Source organism: Sceloporus occidentalis, unplaced genomic scaffold (assembly GCF_023333645.1).
Source record: "Sceloporus occidentalis isolate IW3139 unplaced genomic scaffold, rSceOcc1.0.p SCAF_130, whole genome shotgun sequence".
Lineage (NCBI taxonomy): Eukaryota > Metazoa > Chordata > Lepidosauria > Squamata > Phrynosomatidae > Sceloporus > Sceloporus occidentalis.
Window position 1 is genome coordinate 2,871,501 of NW_028317110.1, and position 24,857 is coordinate 2,896,357.

The window sequence follows — 24,857 nt, forward strand, 5'->3', positions numbered from 1 at the left end:
AGGTCTGCCCTTTCCCATCTTTCTCTGGGTTTAGATGAAGAGCTGGTATTCTTTTTTGGTGATTTTTAATGGAATAACTCTTGAGGCTCTTTATCTCACCCATCTTTCCTGCGTTCCAACGGCACGTTGTGTTTGCTAATCCAAGTTTAAAAGGCTAATCAATCGTTAAAAAAACCTTTTGCAATTGATACATGAAAGTGACCCCACATTTTGGGTCTTCTAATCGGGGTCGTCTTCTAATCAGACCTCAAATAGAGGTCTGATTATGAGACTAAGATCCAGATCCCCCGCACCGCTGCAGGGGACCTGGATCCTCCTGTCTCCCCCCCCATACACACACTTACCGGTGCTTCCTGCTGTGTTGCCGGGGCAGCGATCCGCGTACACAACGTCCGCTGCAGCCGGAAGGAGGTGTGGCTAGCAGCGGGGGTTGTCTGCGTCCGTCGCGTATACCTTCCCCGGCTGTCAGAGATCAGAGTTCCTCGCACCGGTGCGGGGAACTCTGATCTCTGACAGCCAGGGAAGCTATATGAGACGGACGCAGACAAACCCCGCTGCCAACAAACCCCGCTGCAGCGGAAGGAGATGTTAACCCGCTGCCCCGGCAAAACAGCAGGAAATTGGAAGCACCGGTAAGTAAGTAAGTGTGTGTGTGTGTGTGTGTGTGTTAAATGGGGGCATAGGGCATTTCTGGAATGCCTTATACCCCTATATGCCACTCTGGCACTTAGGGGGTTAAAAAGCATATTATGGGGCAGAGTGGCATATAGGGAGGTATAAGGCATTTCACCTCCCTATATGCCACTCTGCCCCATAATATGCCTTTTAACCCCCTAAATGCCAGAGTGGCATATAGGGGTATAAGGCATTTCTGGAGGCAGAGTGCTCTATACAATGCCTTTTAACTCCCTTAATTCCACTCTGCCTCCTGGAATGCCTTATATCTCCCTATATGCCACTCTGCCCCATAATATGCATTTTAACCCCCTAAATGCCAGAGTGGCATTTAGGGGTATAAGGCATTTCTGGAGGCAGAGTGGCACATAGGGGGTCAAAAGGCATACCATGGGGCACAGTGGCATATAGAGGGTTAAAAGGCATATCATGGGCCACAGTGCCATATTGGAGTGGCAAGCCTGGGGGCAGATGTGCGTAACTGGGGGACAGGTTGGAAAATACAAGGAAATAAAAACAAAAAAAATATTTTTCTCAATCATAGCTTTATAAAAAAAATAGTTTACATGAATTAACATTTTCTGGTAAAACTTTTTTCCTTTAGGGTCGTCTTATATTCAGGCTTTTTCTTTTTTTCCTAAATTAATATTCAGATTTGGGGGGTCGTCTTATAATCAGGGTCGTCTTATAATCGAGCAAATGCGGTAGTTAGATTAGATGGAATTATTATTACCCTTTATCTGTTCAGAGAAAGAAATTAAGATGCGCTGTACAATTAAATTGGAGCAGTTAACACATTAGTAGTTGAGAACCCTGCATGTGAGCCATTATCACCCTTTATAGCATTTTAAACAATTGCTGTGTTTTAGGGAGTGACAGATGAATGATTAAATGTTAAATGGTTAAATGTCCAATGTAATAAGATGTTTTGTGTTTTTTTCTGGAGTCAAACTAAGTGAAATTATATCTTTTTTTTTTTTCCCCTACGGAATGACAGCACTGGGTCAGTGTTCATAGGAATAAAACGTAGATTTTGGTACACACATACTTAGTACAGTCACAGGTTCTAAGAGTCAGATTAAGTGAAAATATAGCTGTGTGCTAGAGAATGACAGATGAATCCCTATAGGGTATAATAAGAGAAAATAAGTTGTTTCACTGCCGAAACGCTGTGGCATATCCTATAGGTCGTCAGCACACATTTTCCCATTAATCTCTTCCGTGTCCCCATCTTCTTTCTTGGTCATCTTCTTCCTGATTTCTGCTCGGCTATGCTGGCTGGCGAAAAAGGTATGAGGACATTTAGAGTGTGATAGTGAATGGAGCACTAATAATAATAATAATAATAATAATAATAATAAAAAAAAACAAAAAAAAAAAAAACCCTGAATCTCATCCAAACCGAAAGGTGCAGGAAAGGAAAAATTGAAATTGTGTCCAAATCATTTTTGGTCCATGTACTCAAGTCTAGTTAAACATTCAGTGATTAATATGCCCCCTTTAACTGCCTTGTATTGTATTATAAAAAATACAGCATGCTTTTTTTGGATGAGGCTGGCAGAGATAGTTTGAGTTTGGTAGAATTATGAATATTATGTGTTTTATTAATTTCATTATAAAATAAAAAATTAAAACCCCCTATATTATAACAGAAAAGTGTTAATTGGTTCTCTGCCTTAATAATCTTATTATTATTATTATTATCTTTTATTTATATAGCGCCAACAGTTTACGCAGCGCTTAATACAATACATAAATTCAAGGGGTCTGACGAGACAAACCGATACATTTGGTGGAGAGGACCCTGCAAGCTTACAATCTTGAGGGAATGGGGTGACAAACATAAGGCACAGAGGAAGGGTGAGAGGTGGTGTGGGGGTATCAGTGATGGGGTGAGAGGTAGTATGGTGGTCATGTCAATGACAAGGAAGTTCTAGAAGCTAAGATGGTAGATGGTAGTAGAAGTGTGGATCAGGGGGTCGCGGTGGATGGAATCTACTTGGTTTTTGCCAAGGCGTTTGACTCGGTTCCACACAATAGGTTAGTATTCAAACTGAAGGAAATTGGCCTAGATGCAAATTCTTGTTCTTGGGTAGAACATCGGCTTAGAGGTAGAGAACAGAGAGTTGTTATAAATGGTAAATTTTCAAGCTGGTCAAAAGTGGTAAGTGGTGTCCCTCAGGGTTCTGTTCTGGGACCAATTTTATTCAACATATTTATAAATGACCTGGCAGGAGGCATTGAAAGTCATGTTTCTGTGTTTGCAGATGACACAAAACTAGGTAAAGTTATACAGGGCGAGCAGGATATTAATGTGCTGCAGAGGGATCTAGATAGACTGGGGGACTGGGCACTCAAATGGCAGATGAAATTCAATGTAGATAAATGTAAAGTTATGCACTTCGGGGTAGCGAATGCACAAGCAACCTACACCCTAAACGGTAGTGAATTAGGGGTAATGACAAATGAGAAGGATTTGGGAATTGTTATAGACAACAAACTAGGCAACAATGTGCAGTGTCAGTCTGCGGTTGCTAAGGCCAGTAAGGTATTGTCGTGTATAAAAAGGGGCATCAAGTCGCGGAATAAAGATATAATTTTGCCTCTGTATAAATCAATGGTAAGGCCGCACCTTGAATATGCTGTGCAATTTTGGGCGCCTTTTCTAAAGAAGGATATCATAGCACTAGAAAGGGTGCAGAGGCGGGCTACAAAATTAATAAAAGGAATGGAGCAATATAGTTATGAAGAAAGGTTAACTAATTTAAATCTGTTTAGTTTAGAAAAACGTCGCCTCAGAGGGGATATGATAGCATTATATAAATATATTTGGGGCCAATACAAACCATTGTGTGGAAATCTGTTCATAAACAGGACTATGCATAGGACACGTGGTCATGCATTTAGACTGGAAGAAAGGAGATTTAGACTAAAGCAGAGGAAAGGGTTTTTTACAGTAAGGGCAGTAAGGATGTGGAATTCTCTGCCTGCAGAGGTAGTTTTATCAGAGTCTGTACAGACGTTTAAACTGCAACTGGATGGATACCTGGAAAAACATAATATTCAGGGATATAATCTTTAATTATGGGGAAACAGCTTATTGATCCAAGGAGAAATCTGACTGCCATTTTGGGGTCAAGAAGGAATTTTTTTCCCTGGTTAGTGCAAAATTGGAAAGAGCGAAGCCAGGGTTTTTTGCCTTCTTTTGGATCAAACAGCAACAAATTAACAGATATAGGAAAGGCTGAACTTGATGGACGCATGTCTTTTTTCAGCCTATGTAACTATGTAACTATGTAACCGGAGCAAAAGTGGTAGATGTGTTAATTTTTGCGTTTTAATCTAGGATGGTGGCCATTGAATCGAAATATCCTCTAGACTGTAAGTTTACGGACCGGTCTCTATTTACTTAACGTAAATGATCGTTTTTAATCTGTCAGTTCTAGTTTTGTCAGACTCTGAATGTATGGACTATAGGAATATATTCTAAATATATATTATATTATAAATAAAAGATAATATTCTTGATGTTTTTCAGCACGGAAACACGATCAGCACGGTCAAAGTGACAGTGTCCAGCTTACCGTGGAATGAGGAGAACTCTGGTCTCGTATATATATAAAGCTTCCGCATGAAGAGGACGTGTTGGCGGGTCACCGCCTGTTACCAGCCGCACTAACAATGTCGGTGTTTTAGCAGCAATCAAACGAGGGACTGGATTATAAACAAAACCGAACAACAAATACAGTGTTTTTTTTTTAACGTATTTATTTCATGCTTCTAGTGCCGTTCTGTACACCCAGTGCCCTCCGCGCGGTCTGCCATCTGTACCTCATCTCAAGGAGCTGCCGTGTTTGTGAGGGCGAAATGTTCACCATAAGCAGACATGGAAGTAGTTAACCCATTAAAACGGATAGTCGGCATAGAAAGTATAAATCAAGCTATTAGGTGGCTTTTGTTTATATTATGACTAAAGATCTGAACAGTTTTCAATTATTACAGATTAAATGGAATATATGTATGTACTACATGTCTGTGCATAGATGTATAATAAATGTATGAAACGGATCAGGATTTTGTGTAGTTTTTCTCCTTAATAAAATTCCATGAACCCTGGTTGTGCCTCTCTCATCATGGAGGACATCCTTATTGATCCCACAGGTCCCCCCAGGGTTATATACGTGTGTATGCATTTGCTAACACTGTGGGTATCACACTGGGAAAAAAAGGGATCATTAAAACATATTTCACTTTGTACATGAAACATAGCAATGGGAATCAAAAAAAAAAGAAACATAGGAATAGAGTTTGACTGCAGACTCGCATCTTCACTCAGGAGTCGGGATAACAATATGCCGATCCCATTCATATCTATATTCCCTTACTGTGTTAACCGCCACCACTCAGTCAGGACATACAGCTACATGCCATGGATTTGATGTTTTTATATCCGGAGCCATCTTGGTCAGTGGCGTAAGTACAGGGGCCGACCCTGCGACTGCTTGTCTTCTCGTGCCTTTTTTACACCATTTTGAACCCTTAATCACGTCGCTTCTTTAAATGTCACTTTATTACTCTGTTAGATTATCTTGATTAGAGTCCCCAAGGGTTTTGTTTATACTTGGCGTTCTCTTGGCAATATATATATATATATATATATATATAATTATAATTATATATATATATATACTCTACCATTCAAAAGTACGAGGTCACATAGATCTGTCTCTCTTTTTGTAAGAAAACGAATGTTGTCTATTAAAATGACATGAAATGCATCAGAAATACAGCACAGGCATCATTAATGTTATAAATGACTGAATGATTGTAGCTGCGTTCCAACGGCACGTTGTGTTTAATCCAAGTTTAAATTTAAAAGGCTAATCAATAATTAGAAAACCCCTTTTGCAATTGTTACAGCTAGACATTTATTTTCCAAGTGACCCCACATTTTAGAATGGTAGTCTGTGTGTGATATATATATATGTGTGTGTGTGTATATACCGTGTATATATATATATATATATATATATATATATATATAATCACACACTACTGTTTCAGAATTATATATTGACATCATAACTGTAAGCGTTGTCTAGCCGGCTTGTCGCTGAGAGTTCCGAGCCCCGCCCTGCTATTGTGATGTAACAGATGTGCCACGCCCTTCTACTGTGACATAGTGTAGGTTATAAAAGCACTGGCCGTTAGGCCAACAGATGCTTTTGTAAGCTGACAGTACAAGATGAGGAGCATAGCTCTGGTTTTCGTTGTTACTGTTCTGATCCATGTGATCTTTACTTTGGAGATTTACACAAATAGCTGGGCTGTGCACATACCTGATGGCTCTGTAGAGGCAGAACGTATTGCACAGAAATTCGGTTTCATCAACCTTGGCCAGGTGGTGCTTGGCAGTGATTTCTACCATTTATCTCATCGTGGCATTCAAAGGAAATCCTTCAGCCCTCACTGGGGTAGAAATATTCAACTGAAAAAAGAACCCAAGGTTAGCTGGTTTGAGCAGCAGACGCTGAGGAGAAGGGAGAAAAGACAGCCTAGTATGGTTCCCACAGACCCCCTCTTCAGCTTGCAGTGGTACCTGGGTAAAAATCTTGACTTAGGCGTCCAGACTGCTTGGAACCGTGGATATACCGGACGAGGCGTGGTGGTGACCGTTCTGGATGAAGGGCTTGAAAAGGACCACCCCGATCTCGCATTAAACTATGATCCGGAAGCGAGTTATGATTTTAATGACGACGATCCTGACCCTCAGCCCCGATATAACTCATCTAATGAGACCAACCACGGGACCCGCTGTGCAGGCGAGGTGGCTGCGGTTGCCAATAATGATATCTGCGGCGCTGGAGTAGCATACAACGCTAGAATAGGAGGTGTGCGAATGCTGGATGGGATAGTCACAGACTTTGTTGAAGCTCAGTCGTTGAGTTTGAACCCACAGCATATTGACATTTATAGCGCCAGCTGGGGTCCCACTGATGATGGAAAGATACTGGATGGACCAGGAGTGTTGTCTTCTGAGGCTTTTTACAAAGGAATACTAAATGGCCGCCGTGGCCTTGGATCTATCTTTGTTTGGGCATCTGGAAACGGTGGCAGGAATGACAACTGCAACAGTGACGGCTACTCCAACAGTATCTACACTGTTGCTGTTGGGGGTGTCACAAATCATGGAACAGTCCCTTGGTACAGTGAGGCGTGTGCATGCAAACTTACAAGCACTTACAGCAGCGGTGGTGGTGAGGAAGAGACTTTTATCACCACTGATATACGCCACACGTGTACAGATAAACACACCGGGACTTCAGCCGCCACTCCACTTGCTGCCGGGATCCTTGCTTTGGCATTGGAGGCAAACCCAGCTCTTACATGGAGGGATATACAACATATCGTGGTAAGAGCGTCCAGTCCTGCCCACCTAATGGCTGACGATTGGGTCATAAATGGAGTGGGAAGAAAAGTGAGCCACTTTTTCGGCTACGGACTCTTGCATGCTGGACGAGTAGTGGAGCTGGCCGAAACATGGGAGACAACGCAGCCTCAAAGAAAGTGCCTCATAACAATTGTGAGCACCCCTAAAAGAGTGCATTCAGATCTGATTTTGACTTACAATGTCACTGCCTGTTCTGGGTCCCCCAATCACATAACATCCCTTGAGCATGTCCAAGCCCAAATGACCCTCAGCTACAGTCGCAGAGGTGACCTGGAAATCTATCTTACCAGTCCTATGGGCACCCGTTCTGTGCTGATGGGCAAGAGACCACATGATACCAGCACTGATGGGTACAGAGATTGGTCCTTCATGACCACACAATCTTGGGATGAAAATCCATTGGGCCTTTGGACCTTAGAATTTAGGAACAGAGGAAGCTACACCAACCACGGATTTCTACATCACGTCACGTTGATTTTGTACGGGACAGATGAACACATGATGTCCAGGAAAATCAAGAAGTCTGTCATGAGAAAGTGTCTGAGGCGGGATAGAAATGGGTCGTGCATAGAATGTTTGGCACCATATTATACCTTTGGAAAGCTCTGTCTATCTTACTGCCCTGCCAAATACTTTAAGTCTACGCAGAGAGCGGAGGTGTCAGAGCCCAGCAGCTTTCACCTTGTTCGTTCTTGTGCCGCTTGCCACCCATCCTGCTTTACGTGTAAAGGGTCGTCTGCCAATAATTGCACTTCCTGTTCCCCTTTATACGAATATAATGGAAAAGACAACTCATGCGTAAGATCTGACTCCCCAAGTGTAGACTTACAGAACGCCTCATTCATCCGGATCCCTCAAACAACATTAGTGGCAGTGATAATGAGTGCGGCCATTGTAATGGTTATGGGACCGCTGGTGGTTTTCATTCACTGGTATCTACGAAAAAGATCACGAGTAGACCCCAGTCCCGTCTGATGGGCAACCACCGTGCTCTAAATCAGATCTGGAATCTGCGCAGGGAGGAGATTTCCTTTGCTTTTGAACACTGATGAGGACAAATTCAACAAGGGAGAGTAGAGACCCAACCTGACGCGGATAGCACTGTTACACCAATAAAATTCCTTTTACTATTTGGCAAAAATACCTTTTCCTTGCTATATTTTACAAATTTAGATTTTAAGTACCTGGAAATTTTATGTTGAATAATAAAACAATTAAACCGTGCTCGCATGCTTGAAGGAAAAGCTTAGACCGATCTCAGATTTCATATCTTGTGTGGATTCCAAAACAAGAATCAAGCATTCTATAGCAATGCACATTGATTAAAGATTGGAAATACATCATTTTTATGTGACTTAATGTCACCACTGACATGTTTGGTTTTATTTTGCATTTAAGTGACTTAAAAGTTATGTAATACCCCAGATCCTTACATCACAATATAGAACGGAAAAGAAACACCTTCACGAGTGGGTAGGTCTTAAAAAATGAATATGAAATAAATTACAGTACCCTACAAATCTTGCTGCTCCCGCAGATCAACACTCCTCATAAGTGTTATAACAAATGATGTATAGGCAAAGGTCGGGGCGCATAGATATGTGGGAAAAAATAAAACAAATATAGTGTAATAAGTTAATACGAAAAAAATAAAAATAGAGATGTTTGTTGCACTCACAAGTGTATTAGAAATAGAAAGCTCGTCAAAAATCCATACTTTCTTTCGTCTTAGGAGCTTCTGTGTAGAAGATAAGAAACGAAATAGTGCAATAAAAAAGATATTGTTTAATGAATATAGATTAAAAACTTACAAACAAGTAGGCATAACAACTGGGTTATGCGTAAGAGCAGTGTCCTTTATAAAGATAAGTGGATGATCATCAAGTCCATGTAAAGTCCAGGTTTTCAATAGTTGTAAAGTTTTCCAAAATATCTCAACGCGTTTCACCAATTCTGGCTTCCTCAGGAGAAAATTTAAGAAATCAATCTGTATCCTGTCTGTGTTTTCGCGGTTCTTTTAAAGGTCCCGGCTCGCCGTCTTGTTCTATTTGCGTCATTTCGACGTCATCACGTTTAGTCTTTTTTCTTTTCTTTTTTAATTCCTCAGGATGAAATAACGGCAGATGTTGTGGAACCCTCTGTTTCATTCTGTCAACGGGACTCGTAGTCGGCAGTATTCGTAAATCGGTAAGTGTGTAAAATAGATTTATACAGTTAAAAACATGACATATAGAATGTTTTTCATTTAACTATCTTTTCTAGTTACAGGGATATATCGGCAGAGCATCAAGGGACCAACAGAAGGAAAGACAGACAGGCTGATTCAAGATAGAAGACATCTGTGTATGTGGTTTGGCATCCGTCCAAACCTCAATAGGCAAGTGAAACAATGTAGCAACTTAGTAACAATATTAATTGGTACCAATTTAAAGATCCAATGTATTCAGTGAATGTATTTTTATTTTCTTAGGAATCTATCCTGTTGGACAGAACTCCCACACGAAAGAAGACATAAGAGAGAGATGTAGAAGAAAGTATTCTGATTGTACTCTCGCTAATTGATTAATTGAATGCTGTCACGATTATGTTACTGATATCCATCTGTTCTGTGGTTGAACAATTAACCTTCAGATGGAACAAACATGGTGTAAAAATGATGTTATTAAAAGAGAGAAATCTTGTAAAAATATTGTTTAAAAATCATGTGTATAAAATCGTGTATATAAAAAGTATATGAATAAAAACGCTTATATGCAATTTTAATTAGTATGTGTGATAAAATATGTTGTAAATAAAAACTTAATAAAATAAATATAATTTAAAAAAGAAAAAATAAATTTTGATTGTTTGAAAAGGGAATTAATACACAAAAAATGAATGGATTCACAAAAAAATGGATATATCGAATTCTACATTCAATCCGTCTTTCTTGTAGGTTTGAAATTTATATATCCATTCAGTTTCTTTTCTTGATAGCATATCTTTTACATCTCCTCCCCGCCAGTGGGGGGATACTAAATCTATCCCTATTACTTTAAAATCGGAAAACGAGAATTTATTACATTTTATACAGTGTCTTGGGACATCTATATTCATTAAACAATATCGTTTTTATTGCACTATTTCGTTTCTTATCTTCTACACAGAAGCTCCTAAGACGAAAGAAAGTATGGATTTTTGACGAGCTTTCTATTTCTAATACACTTGTGAGTGCAACAAACATCTCTATTTTTATTTTTATCCTTACATCACATACAGAAAAATATTTTGTTATATCTTACAGAAAATATATTTTGAGCATGAATGTCTATGTGTAAGGGTGAGTGAGCATTGATAAAGTATTATATATTGGAAACAATATTTATTTTATTCAACAATCGTTTTGCTTCAGATAATAAACATATAGACAGTGTTATGAGAATCCACACGAATTCCGTACACAAAACAGATAAATGAAAAAGCGACAGATCACGAACAGTAGCGTAATCGCTGCCAGGAATAAAGATGGCGGGTGCGCATTGCTATTGGGAGGACGTGTCATCAGTTCTGACCAATAATGAGCGAGCATTCAGCCGCTAGAATGCGTGGACCAATCCCAGCGCTCTTTTCTCGCCAGTTGAGCAGGAAGCAGGAAGCGACGTTGTGTCAGAATGCTGTGAGGGACTCCGGTACGAGTGACAGGACATGAACCCGCTCCTGCTCCCTGTGTGTTTGGGGTTCGTGGTCGCCCCGCCGGTACAGAATGCCAAGGAGAGCCGGTTTAGTGAGCAGGTGACCGCATGCCTTTATGTTTAAATGGGCCGGTGTTGGGGCTCTTGGAAGTCTGTAGCACCGCCAAATACCTTTATTCTGCATCCGCGCTACCGGCTGTCACAGGTTTCACCTGCACATTCACACTCATTTGTAATGTTCGTGTTTGCGTGAATTAGTAATTATATGGCGTCATTAGAGCTCATTTATGTCATAAGAGAACTGAAACATGGTACATGCTAACAGGGAGGATAAAAAGGAAGGCCGTAGGCCGTAGACTATAATAAAAGGGGCATAAAAAGTGATTTTTTTTTGAATTTTTATAAACCCTACATCTTAAAGTTTTAAGACTATTACATTCCTCTTAGGATGTCCTCCTTCTAATAGGAATGTTTTGCTATAATTCTTGTGTCCCGGAGTAACACGAGCACTTTGTATGGTCAGGAGATTGTTGTGTACACCCGTGTAGTTTACGGTGTTGCCGTGTTGTTACTGTTATGTCGGCCGTGTGGAGATGTATGCGGGTCCGCGCCTGTGTGCGCCGCTGGAGATAGCGGTTTGTGTGATCATTAGAGGAGGTTCTGGGTCCCTGACCGTTATTCACAGTTAGTGTGCCAGAAGGGGTCCGCGATGTGTCTGTTCCAGATATTCTATTATAGTGCTTGTTTTTTTTTCCTTCTTTTAAGGATCGACATTATTATGTATCTCCAGTGCTGAGTGTACTTTTGTTTTGTTTTATTATGTTCTGTGGTCAGTATGGCTAGCAGGTAATCTCTTTAGTGCCGACAGATTATACTTCCAGGAGGTCTGCCCTTTCCCATCTTTCTCTGGGTTTAGATGAAGAGCTGGTATTCTTTTTTGGTGATTTTTAATGGAATAACTCTTGAGGCTCTTTATCTCACCCATCTTTCCTGCGTTCCAACGGCACGTTGTGTTTGCTAATCCAAGTTTAAAAGGCTAATCAATCGTTAAAAAACCTTTTGCAATTGATACATGAAAGTGACCCCACATTTTGGGTCTTCTAATCGGGGTCGTCTTCTAATCAGACCTCAAATAGAGGTCTGATTATGAGACTAAGATCCAGATCCCCCGCACCGCTGCAGGGGACCTGGATCCTCCTGTCTCCCCCCCCCATACACACACTTACCGGTGCTTCCTGCTGTGTTGCCGGGGCAGCGATCCGCGTACACAACGTCCGCTGCAGCCGGAAGGAGGTGTGGCTAGCAGCGGGGGTTGTCTGCGTCCGTCGTGTATACCTTCCCCGGCTGTCAGAGATCAGAGTTCCTCGCACCGCTGCGGGGAACTCTGATCTCTGACAGCCAGGGAAGCTATATGAGACGGACGCAGACAAACCCCGCTGCCAACAAACCCCGCTGCAGCGGAAGGAGATGTTAACCCGCTGCCCCGGCAAAACAGCAGGAAATTGGAAGCACCGGTAAGTAAGTAAGTGTGTGTGTGTGTGTGTGTGTGTGTGTGTTAAATGGGGGCATAGGGCATTTCTGGAATGCCTTATACCCCTATATGCCACTCTGGCACTTAGGGGGTTAAAAAGCATATTATGGGGCAGAGTGGCATATAGGGAGGTATAAGGCATTTCACCTCCCTATATGCCACTCTGCCCCATAATATGCCTTTTAACCCCCTAAATGCCAGAGTGGCATATAGGGGTATAAGGCATTTCTGGAGGCAGAGTGCTCTATACAATGCCTTTTAACTCCCTTAATTCCACTCTGCCTCCTGGAATGCCTTATACCTCCCTATATGCCACTCTGCCCCATAATATGCATTTTAACCCCCTAAATGCCAGAGTGGCATTTAGGGGTATAAGGCATTTCTGGAGGCAGAGTGGCACATAGGGGGTCAAAAGGCATACCATGGGGCACAGTGGCATATAGAGGGTTAAAAGGCATATCATGGGCCACAGTGCCATATTGGAGTGGCAAGCCTGGGGGCAGATGTGCGTAACTGGGGGACAGGTTGGAAAATACAAGGAAATAAAAACAAAAAAAATATTTTTCTCAATCATAGCTTTATAAAAAAAATAGTTTACATGAATTAACATTTTCTGGTAAAACTTTTTTCCTTTAGGGTCGTCTTATATTCAGGCTTTTTCTTTTTTTCCTAAATTAATATTCAGATTTGGGGGGTCGTCTTATAATCAGGGTCGTCTTATAATCGAGCAAATGCGGTAGTTAGATTAGATGGAATTATTATTACCCTTTATCTGTTCAGAGAAAGAAATTAAGATGCGCTGTACAATTAAATTGGAGCAGTTAACACATTAGTAGCTGAGAACCCTGCATGTGAGCCATTATCACCCTTTATAGCATTTTAAACAATTGCTGTGTTTTAGGGAGTGACAGATGAATGATTAAATGTTAAATGGTTAAATGTCCAATGTAATAAGATGTTTTGTGTTTTTTTCTGGAGTCAAACTAAGTGAAATTATATCTTTTTTTTTTTTCCCCTACGGAATGACAGCACTGGGTCAGTGTTCATAGGAATAAAACGTAGATTTTGGTACACACATACTTAGTACAGTCACAGGTTCTAAGAGTCAGATTAAGTGAAAATATAGCTGTGTGCTAGAGAATGACAGATGAATCCCTATAGGGTATAATAAGAGAAAATAAGTTGTTTCACTGCCGAAACGCTGTGGCATATCCTATAGGTCGTCAGCACACATTTTCCCATTAATCTCTTCCGTGTCCCCATCTTCTTTCTTGGTCATCTTCTTCCTGATTTCTGCTCGGCTATGCTGGCTGGCGAAAAAGGTATGAGGACATTGAGAGTGTGATAGTGAATGGAGCACTAATAATAATAATAATAATAATAATAATAATAATAAAAAAAAAACAAAAAAAAACCCTGAATCTCATCCAAACCGAAAGGTGCAGGAAAGGAAAAATTGAAATTGTGTCCAAATCATTTTTGGTCCATGTACTCAAGTCTAGTTAAACATTCAGTGATTAATATGCCCCCTTTAACTGCCTTGTATTGTATTATAAAAAATACAGCATGCTTTTTTTGGATGAGGCTGGCAGAGATAGTTTGAGTTTGGTAGAATTATGAATATTATGTGTTTTATTAATTTCATTATAAAATAAAAAATTAAAACCCCCTATATTATAACAGAAAAGTGTTAATTGGTTCTCTGCCTTAATAATCTTATTATTATTATTATTATCTTTTATTTATATAGCGCCAACAGTTTACGCAGCGCTTAATACAATACATAAATTCAAGGGGTCTGACGAGACAAACCGATACATTTGGTGGAGAGGACCCTGCAAGCTTACAATCTTGAGGGAATGGGGTGACAAACATAAGGCACAGAGGAAGGGTGAGAGGTGGTGTGGGGGTATCAGTGATGGGGTGAGAGGTAGTATGGTGGTCATGTCAATGACAAGGAAGTTCTAGAAGCTAAGATGGTAGATGGTAGTAGAAGTGTGGATCAGGGGGTCGCGGTGGATGGAATCTACTTGGTTTTTGCCAAGGCGTTTGACTCGGTTCCACACAATAGGTTAGTATTCAAACTGAAGGAAATTGGCCTAGATGCAAATTCTTGTTCTTGGGTAGAACATCGGCTTAGAGGTAGAGAACAGAGAGTTGTTATAAATGGTAAATTTTCAAGCTGGTCAAAAGTGGTAAGTGGTGTCCCTCAGGGTTCTGTTCTGGGACCAATTTTATTCAACATATTTATAAATGACCTGGCAGGAGGCATTGAAAGTCATGTTTCTGTGTTTGCAGATGACACAAAACTAGGTAAAGTTATACAGGGCGAGCAGGATATTAATGTGCTGCAGAGGGATCTAGATAGACTGGGGGACTGGGCACTCAAATGGCAGATGAAATTCAATGTAGATAAATGTAAAGTTATGCACTTCGGGGTAGCGAATGCACAAGCAACCTACACCCTAAACGGTAGTGAATTAGGGGTAATGACAAATGAGAAGGATTTGGGAATTGTTATAGACAACAAACTAGGCAACAATGTGCAGTGTCAGTCTGCGGTTGCTAAGGCCAGTAAGGTATTGTCGTGTATAAAAAGGGGCATCAAGTCGCGGAATAAAGATATAATTTTGCCTCTGTATAAATCAATGGTAAGGCCGCACCTTGAATATGATGTGCAATTTTGGGCGCCTTTTCTAAAGAAGGATATCATAGCACTAGAAAGGGTGCAGAGGCGGGCTACAAAATTAATAAAAGGAATGGAGCAATATAGTTATGAAGAAAGGTTAACTAATTTAAATCTGTTTAGTTTAGAAAAACGTCGCCTCAGAGGGGATATGATAGCATTATATAAATATATTCGGGGCCAATACAAACCATTGTGTGGAAATCTGTTCATAAACAGGACTATGCATAGGACACGTGGTCATGCATTTAGACTGGAAGAAAGGAGATTTAGACTAAAGCAGAGGAAAGGGTTTTTTACAGTAAGGGCAGTAAGGATGTGGAATTCTCTGCCTGCAGAGGTAGTTTTATCAGAGTCTGTACAGACGTTTAAACTGCAACTGGATGGATACCTGGAAAAACATAATATTCAGGGATATAATCTTTAATTATGGGGAAACAGCTTATTGATCCAAGGAGAAATCTGACTGCCATTTTGGGGTCAAGAAGGAATTTTTTTCCCTGGTTAGTGCAAAATTGGAAAGAGCGAAGCCAGGGTTTTTTGCCTTCTTTTGGATCAAACAGCAACAAATTAACAGATTTAGGAAAGGCTGAACTTGATGGACGCATGTCTTTTTTCAGCCTATGTAACTATGTAACTATGTAACCGGAGCAAAAGTGGTAGATGTGTTAATTTTTGCGTTTTAATCTAGGATGGTGGCCATTGAATCGAAATATCCTCTAGACTGTAAGTTTACGGACCGGTCTCTATTTACTTAACGTAAATGATCGTTTTTAATCTGTCAGTTCTAGTTTTGTCAGACTCTGAATGTATGGACTATAGGAATATATTCTAAATATATATTATATTATAAATAAAAGATAATATTCTTGATGTTTTTCAGCACGGAAACACGATCAGCACGGTCAAAGTGACAGTGTCCAGCTTACCGTGGAATGAGGAGAACTCTGGTCTCGTATATATATAAAGCTTCCGCATGAAGAGGACGTGTTGGCGGGTCACCGCCTGTTACCAGCCGCACTAAACATGTCGGTGTTTTAGCAGCAATCAAACGAGGGACTGGATTATAAACAAAACCGAACAACAAATACAGTGGTTTTTTTTTAACGTATTTATTTCATGCTTCTAGTGCCGTTCTGTACACCCAGTGCCCTCTGCGCGGTCTGCCATCTGTACCTCATCTCAAGGAGCTGCCGTGTTTGTGAGGGCGAAATGTTCACCATAAGCAGACATGGAAGTAGTTAACCCATTAAAACGGATAGTCGGCATAGAAAGTATAAATCAAGCTATTATGTGGCTTTTGTTTATATTATGACTAAAGATCTGAACAGTTTTCAATTATTACAGATTAAATGGAATATATGTATGTACTACATGTCTGTGCATAGATGTATAATAAATGTATGAAACGGATCAGGATTTTGTGTAGTTTTTCTCCTTAATAAAATTCCATGAACCCTGGTTGTGCCTCTCTCATCATGGAGGACATCCTTATTGATCCCACAGGTCCCCCCAGGGTTATATACGTGTGTATGCATTTGCTAACACTGTGGGTATCACACTGGGAAAAAAAGGGATCATTAAAACATATTTCACTTTGTACATGAAACATAGCAATGGGAATCAAAAAAAAAAAGAAACATAGGAATAGAGTTTGACTGCAGACTCGCATCTTCACTCAGGAGTCGGGATAACAATATGCCGATCCCATTCATATCTATATTCCCTTACTGTGTTAACCGCCACCACTCAGTCAGGACATACAGCTACATGCCATGGATTTGATGTTTTTATATCCGGAGCCATCTTGGTCAGTGGCGTAAGTACAGGGGCCGACCCTGCGACTGCTTGTCTTCTCGTGCCTTTTTTACACCATTTTGAACCCTTAATCACGTCGCTTCTTTAAATGTCACTTTATTACTCTGTTAGATTATCTTGATTAGAGTCCCCAAGGGTTTTGTTTATACTTGGCGTTCTCTTGGCAATATATATATATATATATATATATATATATAATTATAATTATATATATATATACTCTACCATTCAAAAGTACGAGGTCACATAGATCTGTCTCTCTTTTTGTAAGAAAACGAATGTTGTCTATTAAAATGACATGAAATGCATCAGAAATACAGCACAGGCATCATTAATGTTATAAATGACTGAATGATTGTAGCTGCGTTCCAACGGCACGTTGTGTTTAATCCAAGTTTAAATTTAAAAGGCTAATCAATAATTAGAAAACCCCTTTTGCAATTGTTACAGCTAGACATTTATTTTCCAAGTGACCCCACATTTTAGAATGGTAGTCTGTGTGTGATATATATATATGTGTGTGTGTGTATATACCGTGTATATATATATATATATATATATATATAATCACACACTACTGTTTCAGAATTATATATTGACATCATAACTGTAAGCGTTGTCTAGCCGGCTTGTCGCTGAGAGTTCCGAGCCCCGCCCTGCTATTGTGATGTAACAGATGTGCCACGCCCTTCTACTGTGACATAGTGTAGGTTATAAAAGCACTGGCCGTTAGGCCAACAGATGCTTTTGTAAGCTGACAGTACAAGATGAGGAGCATAGCTCTGGTTTTCGTTGTTACTGTTCTGATCCATGTGATCTTTACTTTGGAGATTTACACAAATAGCTGGGCTGTGCACATACCTGATGGCTCTGTAGAGGCAGAACGTATTGCACAGAAATTCGGTTTCATCAACCTTGGCCAGGTGGTGCTTGGCAGTGATTTCTACCATTTATCTCATCGTGGCATTCAAAGGAAATCCTTCAGCCCTCACTGGGGTAGAAATATTCAACTGAAAAAAGAACCCAAGGTTAGCTGGTTTGAGCAGCAGACGCTGAGGAGAAGGGAGAAAAGACAGCCTAGTATGGTTCCCACAGACCCCCTCTTCAGCTTGCAGTGGTACCTGGGTAAAAATCTTGACTTAGGCATCCAGACTGCTTGGAACCGTGGATATACCGGACGAGGCGTGGTGGTGACCGTTCTGGATGATGGGCTTGAAAAGGACCACCCCGATCTCGCATTAAACTATGATCCGGAAGCGAGTTATGATTTTAATGACGACGATCCTGACCCTCAGCCCCGATATAACTCATCTAATGAGACCAACCACGGGACCCGCTGTGCAGGCGAGGTGGCTGCGGTTGCCAATAATGATATCTGTGGCGCTGGAGTAGCATACAACGCTAGAATAGGAGGTGTGCGAATGCTGGATGGGATAGTCACAGACTTTGTTGAAGCTCAGTCGTTGAGTTTGAACCCACAGCATATTGACATTTATAGCGCCAGCTGGGGTCCCACTGATGATGGAAAGATACTGGATGGACCAGGAGTGTTGTCTTCTGAGGCTTTTTACAAAGGAATACTAAATGGCCGCCGTGGCCTTGGATCTATCTTTGTTTGGGCATCTGGAAACGGTGGCAGGAATGACAACTGCAACAGTGACGGCTACTCCAACAGTATCTACACTGTTGCTGTTGGGGGTGTCACAAATCATGGAACAGTCCCTTGGTACAGTGAGGCGTGTGCATGCAAACTTACAAGCACTTACAGCAGCGGCGGTGGTGAGGAAGAGACTTTTATCACCACTGATATACGCCACACGTGTACAGATAAACACACCGGGACTTCAGCCGCCACTCCACTTGCTGCCGGGATCCTTGCTTTGGCATTGGAGGCAAACCCAGCTCTTACATGGAGGGATATACAACATATCGTGGTAAGAGCGTCCAGTCCTGCCCACCTAATGGCTGACGATTGGGTCATAAATGGAGTGGGAAGAAAAGTGAGCCACTTTTTCGGCTACGGACTCTTGCATGCTGGACGAGTAGTGGAGCTGGCCGAAACATGGGAGACAACGCAGCCTCAAAGAAAGTGCCTCATAACAATTGTGAGCACCCCTAAAAGAGTGCATTCAGATCTGATTTTGACTTACAATGTCACTGCCTGTTCTGGGTCCCCCAATCACATAACATCCCTTGAGCATGTCCAAGCCCAAATGACCCTCAGCTACAGTCGCAGAGGTGACCTGGAAATCTATCTTACCAGTCCTATGGGCACCCGTTCTGTGCTGATGGGCAAGAGACCACATGATACCAGCACTGATGGGTACAGAGATTGGTCCTTCATGACCACACAATCTTGGGATGAAAATCCATTGGGCCTTTGGACCTTAGAATTTAGGAACAGAGGAAGCTACACCAACCACGGATTTCTACATCACGTCACGTTGATTTTGTACGGGACAGATGAACACATGATGTCCAGGAAAATCAAGAAGTCTGTCATGAGAAAGTGTCTGAGGCGGGATAGAAATGGGTCGTGCATAGAATGTTTGGCACCATATTATACCTTTGGAAAGCTCTGTCTATCTTACTGCCCTGCCAAATACTTTAAGTCTACGCAGAGAGCGGAGGTGTCAGAGCCCAGCAGCTTTCACCTTGTTCGTTCTTGTGCCGCTTGCCACCCATCCTGCTTTACGTGTAAAGGGTCGTCTGCCAATAATTGCACTTCCTGTTCCCCTTTATACGAATATAATGGAAAAGACAACTCATGCGTAAGATCTGACTCCCCAAGTGTAGACTTACAGAACGCCTCATTCATCCGGATCCCTCAAACAACATTAGTGGCAGTGATAATGAGTGCGGCCATTGTAATGGTTATGGGACCGCTGGTGGTTTTCATTCACTGGTATCTACGAAAAAGATCACGAGTAGACCCCAGTCCCGTCTGATGGGCAACCACCGTGCTCTAAATCAGATCTGGAATCTGCGCAGGGACGAGATTTCCTCTGCTTTTGAACACTGATGAGGACAAATTCAACAAGGGAGAGTAGAGACCCAACCTGACGCGGATAGCACTGTTACACCAATAAAATTCCTTTTACTATTTGGCAAAAATACCTTTTCCTTGCTATATTTTACAAATTTAGATTTTAAGTACCTGGAAATTTTATGTTGAATAATAAAACAATTAAACCGTGCTCGCATGCTTGAAGGAAAAGCTTAGACCGATCTCAGATTTCATATCTTGTGTGGATTCCAAAACAAGAATCAAGCATTCTATAGCAATGCATATTGATTAAAGATTGGAAATACATCATTTTTATGTGACTTAATGTCACCACTGACATGGTTTTTTTTTTTGCATTTAAGTGACTTAAACCCAGAGGCTATTCCACTTTACATCACACGTAATCATACAGAAAAATATTTTGTTATATCTTACAGAAAATATATTTTGAGCATGAATGTCTATGTGGAAGGGTGAGTGAGCATGAATGTCTCTGTAACAGTGTATGTGAGCATGAATGTCTATGTGTAAGGGTGAGGGAGCATGAATGTCTCTGTAACAGTGTATGTGAGCATGAATGTCTATGTGTAAGGGTGAGGGAGCATGAATGTCTCTGTAACAGTGTATGTGAGCATGATCCGAGCACTTGACAGCTTGTGGGTCATGCTAACGGGTTTAAAACATAATGTATTGTACCATAAAATAAATGAGACGGACAACCAAATGGATTTTGAAAAAAGGCCACAGCTTTATTTATTGTAAAATCACTGTGACACATAAAACTTTGTTTGAATTTTAAAACGTACACAACTTTGTAACATTGTAACCTCCATGACTTAGGGTCCCTCCACCCCTACTACCACACTTCACCCCATGGAGGTTACTACCACACCCCTTAAGGATAAACCGACATCCTTTCCAGACAGCTCCACCTCCGCCGGGAGCTGCCACCAACTTTTGCCGTGCACCCCAACCACGAGCCGTAAACCGCACCAGCACGTGGCATAAGCACAACGGCCCCCTCATTCCCTTGGGACCGTGCCCGTGGGAAACGCCCACAAAACGTGACAAATAAACACGGTTCCCATACCTCGGATGAGAAACCACCCAATTATAACCAGGTACCACGAATAAGTATCCTTAAAACAGCCAACCGGAACCTCAGTTCCCCGCCAATGAAGTCAAGCTGCCCCACGTGCCCCCCACCACAAGGACACAAACCGGAAACAACACACCAACAGTAGGGCGGGCGGGAGGGAAAAACTTCTTCACTGCTTCCAAAATTTTAAAAGTGGAAGGCCACGACCCCTGGCCTTCCTTAAATAGCCAAATGGCCACACGCCCACTTGATCTGCCTAGGGCCAATCTGAGGTCAAGCCTGACCCTTACAATAATCAAGGCCGGATCATGGGGCCCCTCCTGCTATTTCGTGGTGTCTCCGGGGCCTACTTGATCCGAGCACTTGACAGCTTGTGGGTCATGCTAACGGGTTTAAAACATAATGTATTGTACCATAAAATAAATGAGACGGACAACCAAATGGATTTTGAAAAAAGGCCACAGCTTTATTTATTGTAAAATCACTGTAACACATAAAACTTTATTTGAATTTTAAAACGTACACAACTTTGTAACATTGTAACCTCCATGACTTAGGGTCCCTCCACCCCTACTACCACACTTCACCCCATGGAGGTTACTACCACACCCCTTAAGGATAAACCGACATCCTTTCCAGACAGCTCCACCTCCGCCGGGAGCTGCCACCAACTTTTGCCGTGCACCCCAACCACGAGCCGTAAACCGCACCAGCACGTGGCATAAGCACAACGGCCCCCTCATTCCCTTGGGACCGTGCCCGTGGGAAACGCCCACAAAACGTGACAAATAAACACGGTTCCCATACCTCGGATGAGAAACCACCCAATTATAACCAGGTACCACGAATAAGTATCCTTAAAACAGCCAACCGGAACCTCAGTTCCCCGCCACGGCCAATGCATTCGAACCTACTTGAATGCAGTGGCTCCTCCACACAGCAACCGCCTTCTCCAAACCGAAACGAACATCCAGCAACCAAATATCAGAACCTATATCCGTCAGATGAACACCATCCGCCCGAAACAAAGACGAATTATCACCCTCAAGATCCGGGTGGGGCACAACTATCCCCCCAAACCTGGACACAAAACGGGAAATAGATTTATTAACCTTCACCCGCGCCCTGTTGACGCCCTGAAGAGATTTTGCCCCCCTCCAAAACAGCCGAGGGGCGATATGGGACCAAACCACAACTAGCCCAGGGAAACGGGTCCACAACCGCAGCAAGTCGCACTTAATATTCCGAACTAACACCCGCAAAGGAACCACGCAAAGATCGTTACCCCCCCCATGCAACACCAAAACATGAGGGGGCGAACCAACGGCAGCCCGAGCATAAAACTCCGACAGAACAAAATCCCAAGACTTGCCCCGAAACCCAAACCAGCGAACCTGAGCATCACTGAGCGGGAGACCCAGCTGAGTACCCTGAACGCGCACCGCAGCCCTCTTTTCAGCCCAGTAGACGAAGGAGTGCCCGAAAATCCAGACACGGCAACGCTCACGATCTGAAAAAGAGCGAGAAAGTAACACCAAACATCAGAGCAAGAAAACAATTAAACCAACGAAGGCCGAACATAAGAGCGATAGCGAGCAGAACCCCAACGCCCCAATCTCATAATCGTCGCCTCTGGAAGACCCCACCTAGCCGCCTCCGTAGCGGCCCCAATACGGAAGGAATGAGAGGCAAATTCCCCAGGAGACAGGCCCATACCCAATAAACCCTTACGGAAAACGGCCACAAATTGAAACCGGGACAAAAAGGAGCCGTCAGCGTGAACAAAAAGGGGGCCCGGGACCTGCGGACGTAACCGCAAAAAACGAACCAAGCAATCCACAGGACAGAGGTCAGAACCGACCAACTTGCGCAGCACGACAGCAAAACCCCTGCCCGACTGATCGGTTTTAGATCGCCTGATAACCAGACGAACGTCGTCACGACCCACACACACATCCTCAAGACGAAGTCCACCGCTCAGGACTCGCGACGGGCTGACCAACTCACTAATGCGGGTCGCCCCAAAAAAGGCCACCACAAAAGCCGCGCGAAACAACACCTGTTCATAGAGATCCGTACAAACCAAAACCAAACGGCCACAGAGCCGACCCAGAATAGAAAAAGTCACCGGCCTACGCGTATCCCGCGTCCGAAAACCCTTCCGAAAACCACGAAGCGCCTGCTGAACAAGAAATTCTTTACAAAAATCAGCATCACCAACCAACTTGCACCTGAAGGACACCGCGGCTATCAGCTGATTGACCCTGGACACCGACACACCTTGTTCAAAGGCCTCACCCAGATACCTCAACATAGCCAACACTCGCCCTTCAGTTGAAGACGAGTCGTCAGCCGAAGCCAGGAACGCATCCCACACCGACCAAGCCCTCTGGTAGGCCGTCCAAGTAGAGGGAGCCAGGGACCGCTGCAGCAACATCAACGTGCGACGTCCCCCATGGTCCAAAGCCAAGGTGGGCAAGCCAGACCCTCCTGCGATGCTCCCGGTGCCAGCTCCCGGAAACGCGACCACAGCTGTCGAGACAAAGCATCCGCTATAGAATTGTCCACGCCAGGGATATGGGCAGCCGTCAAAAACATGTTCAACTGCAGGCAGCGCAACACGAGATGCCGCAGCAACCGCAACACAGGGGGGGAGGAAGCAGAAACATTGTTAATGGCCAACACCACGCCCATGTTATCACAATGAAGCCGAACCCTCTTATTCCGCAGCAAATCCCCCCAGAGTTCCACAGCCACCACAACTGGAAAGAGTTCCAGGAACACCAGATTCCTGCAAAGCCCAGAGGCTGTCCAAGCCGCGGGCCAAGAGGCCGCGCTCCACCGACCCTGGAAGAAAGCCCCGTAACCCACGCCACCAGCAGCATCAGTATAAAACTCCATATCGATGCTAGCCACCGCCTCGTCCATCCAAATAGCCTTCCCATTAAACTCACTCAAGAAGACGTCCCAAACAGCGAGATCTTCCCTCAACTCCGAGGTAATCCGAATGAAATGATGAGCCGAACGGACGCCCGCTGAGGCCAGAGCCAACCGCCTGCAAAAAACCCGCCCCATCGGGATAATGCGACACGCAAAATTGAACTTCCCCAACAAGGACTGCAACTGCCGCAACGTAACCTTTCGAGCCGCACGGAAACGACCGACCCACGAACGCAAATCAGTAACTTTATCCTCGGGCAGCTGGAAAATCATAGACACCGTATCGATTTCGATGCCCAAGAACTTCAGCCGGGTAACAGGGCCCTCCGTCTTATCCAGGGCCAACGGAACCCCGAAACGACTCATGACCCCCTGCAATGTCGCTAAAATCATGGCACAGACCGGAGAACCACTCGGACCGACACACAGAAAATCATCCAGATAATGGATGACGGACGGAACCCCAGACTCCTCCCTGACCACCCATTCCAAAAAACAACTAACCGTTTCGAAATAAAAACAGGAGATCGAGCACCCCATAGGCAAACACTTGTCAACAAAAAACTGCCCATCCCACATACAGCCCAGGAGGTGAAAACAATCCGGATGAACCGGCAATAGCCGGAAGGCCGCCTCTATATCGGACTTAGCCAACAAGGCACCACGGCCATAGCGCCGAACCCAATGCAAGGCAGAATCAAAGGAAGCGTATGAGACCCTACACAGCTCCTTATCAATACCATCGTTAACAGATCCCCCCTTAGGAAAGGAGAGGTGATGTATCAAATGGTACTTGCCCAGTTCCTTCTTGGGCACCACACCCAAAGGGGAAACCCGCAAATTAGGAAGAGGAGAACTATCAAACGGTCCCGCCATGCGCCCCAACTCAACCTCTTTGGCCAATTTCTCTCCCACCACCCCAGGAAACGACAAAGCGGATTTCAAGTTCCGAGGGGCATGAAAAACATCCCCCTCCCGA

The 24,857-nt window shown here is 43.0% G+C and overlaps 2 pseudogenes; both read left to right on the forward strand.

The window, feature by feature from the left end:
• Positions 1-5,920: 5,920 nt before the first annotated feature.
• LOC149281637 (proprotein convertase subtilisin/kexin type 4 pseudogene) lies at positions 5,921-9,293 on the forward strand (annotated as a pseudogene).
• Positions 9,294-17,599: 8,306 nt separating this feature from the next.
• Positions 17,600-19,780, forward strand: LOC149281638 (proprotein convertase subtilisin/kexin type 4 pseudogene; annotated as a pseudogene).
• The last annotated feature ends 5,077 nt before the right edge of the window (positions 19,781-24,857 follow it).